Source organism: Pantherophis guttatus, chromosome 1 (genome assembly GCF_059756535.1).
Source record: "Pantherophis guttatus breed Tessera chromosome 1, ASM5975653v1, whole genome shotgun sequence".
Taxonomy (NCBI): domain Eukaryota; kingdom Metazoa; phylum Chordata; class Lepidosauria; order Squamata; family Colubridae; genus Pantherophis; species Pantherophis guttatus.
Window position 1 is genome coordinate 71,837,695 of NC_142063.1, and position 10,743 is coordinate 71,848,437.

The 10,743-nt window shown below is 36.7% G+C and overlaps 1 protein-coding gene across 7 annotated transcripts in view; it reads right to left on the reverse strand.

Moving 5' to 3' along the window:
• Positions 1 to 9,619, reverse strand: part of SIPA1L1 (signal induced proliferation associated 1 like 1) — a 177,117-nt gene extending 167,498 nt beyond the window's left edge. For 2 of the 7 annotated variants that reach the window (XM_087882532.1, XM_034417688.3), the window contains exon 1: positions 9,385 to 9,619. The gene's annotated coding sequence lies outside the window, so the exon portion shown is untranslated. The remainder of the gene's footprint in view (positions 1 to 9,384) is intronic. The other 5 variants (XM_034417691.3, XM_060687509.2, XM_034417689.3 and 2 more) reach the window with 4 other exon arrangements.
• Between the last annotated feature and the right edge of the window lie 1,124 nt (positions 9,620 to 10,743).

Genomic DNA, 10,743 nt, shown 5'->3' on the forward strand with positions numbered 1-10,743 from the left:
ATGCCTCATTTAATGAGCTAGATGAGGCAACCGCTCTATGACAAACCTTTTAGAGAGTTACTTTATCGGGAAGATTCTACTGATCCTTTCTTCCACAAAGCACCCAGCCCCAGGGACTTTTGTTTTCATAATATTGGTCTTTTATATTGGGTTTTTATTTTATTTTTTAATTTTTTTTACTTTGGTTATTTTGGCTCTTTTATCACACTGGGGTACACTACCGAGTCACTTTTTTGAGGCAGGCAGCTATTCAAATTTGAATGAATGAATTAATAAATAATAAACAAATAAAATACATGAAATAGCTTCAAGTCTTGCTCTCAAATCAGGAAAATTGGTTCAAAACAATTGGTCCAATGCTGTTGGTCAGTTTGATTTCACTCTTTCTCATTAACTCTGAGTCAGCAGAGAATTTAATACAATAGATGGTAATAAGCCATTAATTAGATGGGGAACTGTTAACAATTAGCAAGCATATTTTCAAGCCCTCATTGCCATTAAATAGGTGCAAATAAAAGTTTTAATGAGCTTCTGGTTGCCAATATAATAAGTGGGCATAATAAAACTTACATATTTGTATCAGACTATTTCTACTTCATGACCCACAGCTCCTCAAAAAGCCAAGAAGCAGTCAGCTTCTGTATATTGAAATTCAGGTTTATTCATTCATTGCTGATTTTCTGTACCATTATATATAAATCAATATACCAAAAAGAGAAAGTTATGGTTCCATTTTTTAAAGTTATTTCTTTTTCAATTCATTAATTAAAAGCAAATTTAGAATTCCTAAAAAGACTAAGCTTAATTAAAGAATTCAATCAATCCTAATGACTGCCGAAAGTCATTAGCCTCTTATAAGACCATAATAAATGCTGAAATCTGGAGCAAACATTTATATCCTGGGTTATTATAATTTTGTATATTACAATTTATGTGATTACTACGGGCTTACCAGAAATTAAAAAAAACATGTAGGTATACATATGAAATTTCATGTAGGCAAGTGAGTAGACTCATGAGAGAAGAACTTCTTCTCTAATCTATTTAACACTCATGTTATCAATGAAAGAAAACCAGGCCTTTCCTCCATAACCTGCAATTAAACCTATCAATTGCAAAAGAAGAAATAAATAGGAGTTCCTGTTTCTGCTTGACAAAAAGCATTTAAAAACAAAATCTAGAAACCTCCCTCTCTTTGCTGGTTATGGAATGAGTTCTTTTCCTTTGGAGTCAACAAATAACATGGTCTTTTAGTATTTGCCTACAAGATCAGATACATGGTTCTCATGATCGTGTGAGAGATGGTTGATACATTTGAAGAATTACTTCTTTGAATATCCATTAAGTCTCCATGCTCATTATGGAAACTCTGAAAAATTTGCCTTTCTATGTGACATCATAAATTGACATTAGCCATTTTGATTTAGAATGCTGTTGATCATTTATGCTAAATTCTGCAATGGGATTAACTATTAACAACATTTTGCTACAATTAGGGTGACAATTAATTTAACACAAAACACACTAACACATCATACAATTCAGAGGACACCATGAATATATACTGTCCAATATATATTTTAAAACATGAGTGCATTAATCTAACAGATTGAGAGACAACATGTCTCCTGGATCCCAATAGTTAACAAGGTTTCACAGAAGGGATCCCAGAACATGCTCATCATCACAGATATGATAAGACGGTCAGAAACCACAAGAGAAAAGCAATCCCACAAGAAACTTTAAACTGACCTGTGACATACAGGGCTTCAAAAATGACAACTAATACTTTGAATTGAACCCAGATTATAAAGTCCAGAACAGCTCAGTGAGAGTACACCGAGTACACTCAATATTGTGGGCACCAAAATATTCTGGATTGGCTGAAGTTTATAACTCAAAAATAGAAGTAGACTATTACCAAATCTTTACTGCACATGTGAAGCCAAAGGGTTAAAGACATCACAGTATTTTGGAAAAGAAAGGGGAAAACCAGATAGGAATATAGGATGGTCTCTAAGATTCTCCTAAATTTGAATTACAATACATTGAAGTAGTAGTACCCCATAAATCTGCTTGTCATTTATCAAAAACAAGTTTTATCAAAAACAAGTAATCAGGAAGAGATTTATAGGCAAACTGGACTGAATGAATTAACCTAGGTATTTAAAATGAGTCTCATTAAGTGCTAATTAGCCAATACAACAATAGTAATAGTATTTTAAAACATATAGATATACCATCAAAACTAAGTTAATTTTAAGTGTTTCTATTTAATCATTTAAACAGGATAAACTTTATGAGCTTCCAAGAAAAATAAAAAAATGTAACATTCAAAAATAAGCATTCAAAGCTAGAGAATTAAACAAATTAAATGAATTAAGAATTAAGCAAAAGAAGGAACATCTCTGATACAATGCAGACCTTTGAATCAAAATGTAAGATATGCTATCATACGCGGTGTTTTTTTCAGCCAGCATAGTATACCAGGAAGATTATATGGCATGACATGAAGTGGCATAATCATTCAAAAACTTATTAAACTTGAATTTCTAGAATAGATTATATGAATGAGCAGTTTTGTGCCATTCTGCAGCTATTCTGTTTTATAGTTCTTGAAGAAATGCAATGGATTTTATTGCAACATTTTCTAGAGAACATAATCATTTCAGTTTTGGTAATATCCTATAACTCTTGCTACAGCATAACACTATGCCCTTTGGCAAGGAAGTCTACACATCAGTTTACACATGACAAATGGATGTAACACACACCTCATTTCCAAGGATAAATGCATTAGTCAGCTAAACGTACTCTATGACATAAATCTAGAAAGGAATAAGGCGGAGATAGAAATAGTTGATTAGAGTCATATTACCAGCTTTCAATTAAAAAAAACAAGAAGAAATACAATATATAGAAAGAAGCTGCATGTCTTTAGAGATAGATATTTTTCATATGCTTGCACATATTTAGTTTGAATGAATTTAAAAAAACATGGAATGAAGGTCAGTCTCTGGAAAGCAAGAACTTGCATTCCATTAGTATTTTAAAAACATATTTAATTTTTATTTAATGTCAATATTGTCAGTTGTTGGAAGATGCCAAAACTTATATTCTTTTACATTAGGCAAAGGATATTTGTACAGTTATTTCTCACTTATCAACCGGTCACTTAGTGACTGTTCAAGACCTTCCCAAAACTATTTATAATCTGATTCCAAAGTTCCAAGGGCTTCTTGCATGAATGCATGCATGCATGTGCACTCACATACATACAGAAAGAGTCACAACTATCGCATTTTGAACACTAGGCAATTGTCTCACCTTTATGAACAGTTGCAGCATTCTGTAGTCACATATTCATGATTTACAACGCTTTTTACTAGTTTCCATCCTTTTTGGCCAGTTTTCCACAAACAGTGCCCATAGGAATACATGGATTTCACTTAACCACAACATTCGCTTAACAACAACCTTGTTCACTTAATGACCGCAGCATCTGCTTAATGGCTGTCATAAAAAAATAAATCCAGTCACATGGGTGCCTCAACTTACGACCTCCATGACTTATGATGGAAATTCCAAGCTCCATTATGGTCATAAATTGAGAATGACTTATATTCCCAATTTAATTTATATTGAATTCAAATCTTAGTTGTTATGCTGCCACACAACTTTTAAACTAATATATCACTCTGCTATTATTATTTTGAAATTTGTTTTAAGTTTCTTTTTAAATGTACTTTTTGAGTATTTTAAACTGACCTGTGAACTCTGCATACAAATAATTTAAAATAAATAAACTGAAGTAAATATTTTACCAGACACAAGCATTCCATTCATCCATTCACTAAATAAGGGAGAGCATTCTGCCTAGGTAAAATCTATGAAAAGCATCAATGTTACATAAACTGTCTGCAGGTTTCATCATTACTAACATAATTCATGCTGCTGAATGGGTTATTGTGAACCTCTGAGTAGCACCAGCATAGGAAGTTATTTCACAATGTAGCTGAAGAAACCTGAAACCAAATGCAACAGTAAAATTACTACAGAGCAATCTAATAATTCTCATAACCACTACTGTACCATTACTTGATTATTAAAGCAGTAACTGATTCAATATTAAGGTATTTAAATAATTAATAACTATTGTGATATTTACTTAGAAACTCATAAGAATATGAGTTTGGAGAATGCTACATCAATTAACAGAGCACATTTAGAAGCAAAACTACTGAGTCATGTCACCCTGGAAACACAGAACTCAGAACAATCTGGCACATATCCCTCCTCCCCACCCGTTATGTTATTTAATATAAAGTTAGTCTTAAAAATAATTCAAAACTAGAATAGAACAATAGATCACCCTATTCAAGCTTATTTTAAACTAAAGAATGAACTTATATAGAAAAAGACAACCACTTGGGTTGCATAATCAAATTAATGAACAAAACCAGAGAAAGGCTATTTAAAATAGGGATTTCATTTTATTCACAGCAGCTTATGCATAATTCGGTACAGATAAAATATTAAAAATATATGCAATCATACTTACAGTATGACTTTCCTATTTACTGTACAAACATGGGAATTTTGTAATCCACAAACTTCCCCATTCTGCTCCCAAAGACCTCAACTTTAATTAGAGACTGTTTTAGAGATGTTACGACCCAATAAAGTGCTAGTATTCACTTTTGAAGTCCTGTAAGGCTTGGGGCCTGACTACCTCCAAGTAAGCCTGCAGAGAGTGCTTGCTAAGACTGCTTGTTACACTTACAAGTGTTGTTGCACTTCATCCATCATGAAGTGAAAGCAGCAGGGATTGGAGGGGTGTATTCTATGCAGCAGCTTAGCTCTTCTACAACACCTTCCTACCAGATGTAAGGACTGAATCCTCACTTTTAATATTTAGGAAACTTCTGAAAACACGTGTTTTCCAACCCATGCATTTGGGACCCAAGGCAAGAATGAGAAATAGTCCTGAGCTTGGGATGAATGTAGTTGCTTTGCTGTTACAAGACATCATGATTGTTATGACAGTACAGTATTATATGGAACATATTTATTATTAGATATATTTGTTAATTTTGATAATTTGATGACTGCTTTAAAGTTATGTATGCTATTTCAGTAAGCCACCTAGAAATTCACAATAAATACAGTAAACCAAGAGTTATTAGGAAACCACCCTTTATGATTTACATTTTAAATAACACAGACGTTTTTATGTCTTCATCTCAGTGGGAAATCCTGAATACCCTGTAAGCAGTGAATATTAAGCAGCAAACCTTTATGCAAAGACTGAACTACAGATGTGGAGAAAGTTGTGTCTCTTTCTTTCATAGAGAAGAAATACTGCAGAACTATAAATGAAGATGAACACAAAAGTAATTTGAGGCAGGATCAACTACCTCTGCCTCTTCCAGCTCTAACAGATTATCTAAATAGCTGTTCTCAAACATTTTGGTCTCAAGATTCCTTTACATTCTTAAAAATGATTGAGGATCCCAAAGTGCTTTAGGTTATGTGGGTTATTAAAACTGAGAAATTTTAAAGTATGTATTTATTTGACTTTGTGGGGCCCTGAAGGGACCTCAGAGACCCTCAAGGGTCCCCAGACTACACTTTGTCAACTTACAATGTAAATAATTCTAGTTTTCTAATTTGTCCTTCACATATTACACAAAAGGAAAGCCCTCTAGCTGAACTTACACAAACATTAAATACAAAAAAGGGGAAAATCTCATTGGATAAAACCTAAAATATGATTCATGATTTAGAATGACAAATTATCAGAAAATTATTTATTTAAAAGGTGTGTGTGTGGTATGCATAGACACTAAATAGATCAACAGAGATATGTGATAATATCAGAAACAGGTCTATAAAATGTTTCATTTGTGTTTAAGTTCCCAGACTTTAATTCATTTAAAATAAACTCTATTCTTTATTTTGTTCCTTAGACTCCTAAACAAGCAACACTCCCTCAGTGTAAAGAAAACTTATGGACACCCAGTTTGTTATATTACTGTTCCCATCATACATGATCAATGGCTACACTAACTGGGATTGAGTCATTGGTGAATCAGCAGCCATACAAACCAAATAAATAAACCAGTCCCAGGAAAAGTGTTTAGTTTGCTTGTTGTGGATCACAGGAACTGCAGTCCAACATATTGGAAGACACCAATGTAAAAGTTATTTTAGCAGAAGTGCATCTATATATGCAAGAGCTATGTGTTCAGGTGAGAAAATGAAATACGCCACAAGCTGTTTTGATTTATTCTAGCTTTTAAATCCAAAGTTATATCTACATCTACTAGTAAACAATCACTTTATCTTAAATTTCTATGAATAAAGCTGAATGTTTTCTATCAAGCACATTTGTTAATCCACTATATAATCTCACTAATTTACATGAAACCAAAATTACTATACTCCACCAAATTTGCTTAAATAAACTGGAATAAATCCAAGTGTTTAGATGATTAAGATAAAAACCCTTGGATTGGATCTTTCATTTGGTTCCTGTGAACAGAGCAACTCTTCAGTCCAGGCAATACTTCTGAGTCAGAAGCATTCCTGCTGGTGGCAATTTCATCAAGTCCCTTGTTCCCTCACAGCCCTTTAACTTTCCTCTACCAGGTTTAATAGAGCCTTTGGAGAACTCTCTGGATTAGTGTGTGAGGTGACACTTCAAAACAGGGAATTGGCAAAAATTACGTATCTCCCATTCTGTCACAGGAAACCTACTTAGTCCATTTTCTTGCTAGCAGATAAAATGAAACTGGTAAGAGGTATACCTGCTTGCAAGTTTTGAAATTTATTTCAATTAAATAATTCAATAGATGAGTAAAGTTACCCAAATATATGAAATTTATATTTTTATAAGTTTAGCTTGGTGTAAAAACTCTACAAATTCCAGCAATTCCAACTTTGGAATTTTTTTTTACCTACCAATTAATCCAGTGTATATTAATGACTATACTCTAACCTCCCCCAAGATGATAATCTCTAATAATTTGTATGCAAAGTGAAAAGTGAACTTTTCAAATAGAAATAGACACAAGAACTTTCTGTTTGACTATCATTCTGTTGAGTCAAAGGTATTTTACTTAGTTGTTCAAGGTTGAGTTCTGTAATTCATTCTTATAATACTGATAGCCTAGCTTATGAAAAAGTTAAAATACTTTAGCAATAAAAACTACTACATACACATTTCCCTTATAGGGAACTTTATAAACCAAAACCGTAAGACTGATTTATATTTCCAAGTAAAATTATACACACATACTGCATAATTTAAAAAGCTAAAAAGAAAAAAATCCTTTATGAAACTTATTTAAAATTTACACATACAGAGATGAATGAACACATGCCTCAAATACAACTCAAATACTGGATGAGGGTAAGGTCTAAATTTTATCATGGAAAAACCAATCTGAGAACATATCAATCTTCATATAGATCTAGGCAACCATAATGTAACAAAACTCAATCTATTTACCCGAAAGCAAATCATGTATTACAAAGACTAAAATCCAATTATCACCGAAACCAAAAATGCAGTTAAAACAGATTAGCCACTGCTGATTTAGAATCACTGCAGATTTTAAAACAAAATTCTTTGCAAAATGAATAAAATTGCTGAAATACTTAAAATGAGTCACATCAGTCAAGATTAGAGACTTTTTCTATTGTAAACCTTTTCTGACTTTAGAAAAAGTGCAAACATATTAATTGCAACTCCCAATTCTTCAATAGCTACAGATGCAATTAAAAGTATAATTATACTGTTTGTTTCTTTTTTAAAAAAGAGCATTTAAAACAGAAAATAAAATGCAAATCTACATTTATAATCACTGCTTTTTTTAACTGAAACATAAATAACAGCTTCCTACCTGATCTACAAGATCCAGTTTCCCATATTCACTTCTCTGAACTTCAAGACTTATGTTTTAGTCTTCACTCCACTCCCTTTCCCACATTATGCACATGTATAATATCCCCAGCGGCACCACCTTTGAATTAGCTAATTATTATCATGGTGTCCAAACTGGCTTGAAATAAAGTAAGCACAGCTGGGAACCAAAACTGCTTGCACCTTAGGAGTTGGATGAAGAAATGTTTTTTAAATATAAATGAAAGAATGTCGAGGCTCTGGATACAGATGCAGCATTCTTATGGAGAGCATTGTGTATTTGAATCCCGAGTTAAGGGAATTTAGCCTGAGTTCAGTGGCAATTATTTTCAACAATACACACACACACACACACACACACACACACAAGTACTTCGATGCATCTCCTCCCATTTCTTATATACGTGTTTCTCTTAACACAGAAAAAGACGTACTGTGTATACAAATCTACTATTAGCGCTAGCCTCCTTTTTTTTTTTTCGGTGCAGCCGTCTCAGCTTTGCCCGCAGGAAAAAATAATCAACTTGCTCAATATGTCTGGGGAAAATATGACTCCTCGGTTTTCGCCTAAAGAGATGAATCCCAAAAAGCCACCGAAAGAAAAGCTACGAAAAAGGAAATCTTGTTCTGAATACAGTACGGAAGGTTCTTTTTTTCTTTTTTCTTTCCCCTCCTTGTTTAAATTGGGGGGGGGGGTTGGAGGCAGGGAAAGCAAGTCAGCTCTTCTTTGCCTACCCATAGTTTTGCACGCCAACCTCTCCGACTTTCCGTGCAAGCTCATTTTCTTGGGCACGTTTAAGAGAAAATATTTTGGAAGAGAGGGCGCTGAAAAGAAGAAGAGGAGGAGGAGGAGGAGCTCTTCCTCTCTCCTCAAGCCCAATAAATAAAAGAAGCAGGACCTCCCACTTTAATGAATTTGGGAATGGCTGGGGACGACGCATCCTGCAGCAGCAGCAGCAGCAGAAGCAGCAGAACAGGGGGGACGTGGGCTGGGGAGAGAAGGGGGAGCGCCCGGCACGCATAACTCCAAGGTCTCCGGAGTCAATTTGGCTGCAAGCTCGGAAAAAGGAAGGCGAAAAGCCTTGGACGGAGAAGTTGGGGAGGGAGGGAGGGAGGGAGGGAGAGAAAGAGGGGGCGTGTGGTTTTTTTTTTTTTTCCCCCTACACCGTTTCCATCAGGTCTGGAACTCCCCCCGCCGCAAACTGAGTGGGGTGGGTGGGGGGGGGAGAAGAAACCCGGGTGGGAGGTCGCAGGCGGGATGGAGGGCGGGGGGGTGTTGGAAGCGTATCGATATATCTTTCGCGGTCAGGTTCGGACTCATTCAAGGTCCCCGCAGGTTGGAGGGGGAAAAAAAAAAAACGTGGGGTGAGGAAAGCAGGACGCCCTCGTGCTTTCAGACCTCCCCCCCCCCGCGGCCCGCTCTCCCGCCCGCCTCCCTCCTTTCGGTAAAAACTCACCTAACAAAGTTGCTCCGGCCGCTTCTCTTCTACTGTGCAGGAGCTGCTGCGGCAGCTCGCTCCCTTCCTCGAGCGCCCCGGGATGAGCTCACCGAGCAAGTCTGCCTTGCTCCGGCTGCTTCTCGCCCGTCCAAATCTCGCGAGAAGACGAGCGATTGCCGTTTCAGGCTCCCGCCACTCGCCGCGCCGGAGAGGCAAAGAGACCTTGGGGAAGGCGGAGGAAGCCTCGGGCGTTTCTATGGTAACTGCCAAACGCCGGCCTAGCGTAAGTGATGGACGGCGAAGCCTGCAGCGAGGCAAAAAGGGGGCCCGTGGGGTCGTTTTGTATCAGTGTTTTGTATCCTCTCTCTCGGCTCGGAAAGGGTCGAGGCGGTCTCTCTCCGCGCGTCCTTGCGACGGCGAGGACAGAGGGAAGAAAGGGAGGGTGGCGTTTCCTCCCCCAGGTTCTTCGGCGTAGTCGCTGCGGGCGTCCAAGTCGCCTCAAAAAAAAAGAAAAGAAAAAAAAAAGATCTAAGTCCCCCTGCTTCTAAGGAGATTACACTCTTGTCCCATCCCCCTCCCGCCTTTTTCAATGCCATTTGGTGGACTTGAGAACTGGAGTTTTGTCTCTTGAGATCTTTTAACAGGTTTTACTGCCCAAAACCCGAAGGTGCTTTGAAGCCTTCCGGGATGCAGCGATTTCTGCAGTAAGTACGGAGGGTGGAGGGGAGGAAAACAGCGTCGTTAAAATTAACGTTTGCTCGTCGATATCTGCAGATTTACATTTTAGGGTTTGCTCTTCCCCGGTCGAATTCAAGGAGCTTTTTAAAGCTTCAGTGCTCAAGTCGGGCCAGGTTTAAGATCTACACAGAAAGAAACGGGGCTCGCTCCAACCTAATTGTGTATGTATGGGAAAGGGCTGTGTGACTTTAAATATGGTGGTTTTTTTTGTTTTTTTAACTGAACTTTAAAAATAAAGTCTTGCTCTTAACAATGTCACTTTTCACATTTTTCAAGCATTTCCAATTATACTCTTTCACTACTTTGAGGTCCCTGAAATTGAATCCAATGCAAATATGGGGTCATACAACCGTTCCTGGTTAGGTATTTATGACAACCACTTACAGGTGACTCTCGTTTGACATTTTAAAATATGGGAAATATGTGGGCTCTTGTTTGCCCTTTTAAAAAGAATGTGGGTAATTATGTTTGCCATAGGACAACATGGTCAGTAGCTTTGGGGAGATTAGTTCATGCTTCAAACTGAAAGCATATGCTGATACATTCACAAAATGCCTGCTGTGGGATATTTGCCTGTACAGAAAATGTATACCTTTTTGCACATGGCCGATAGCAAAAGACCCACTAGAAGACAGATTG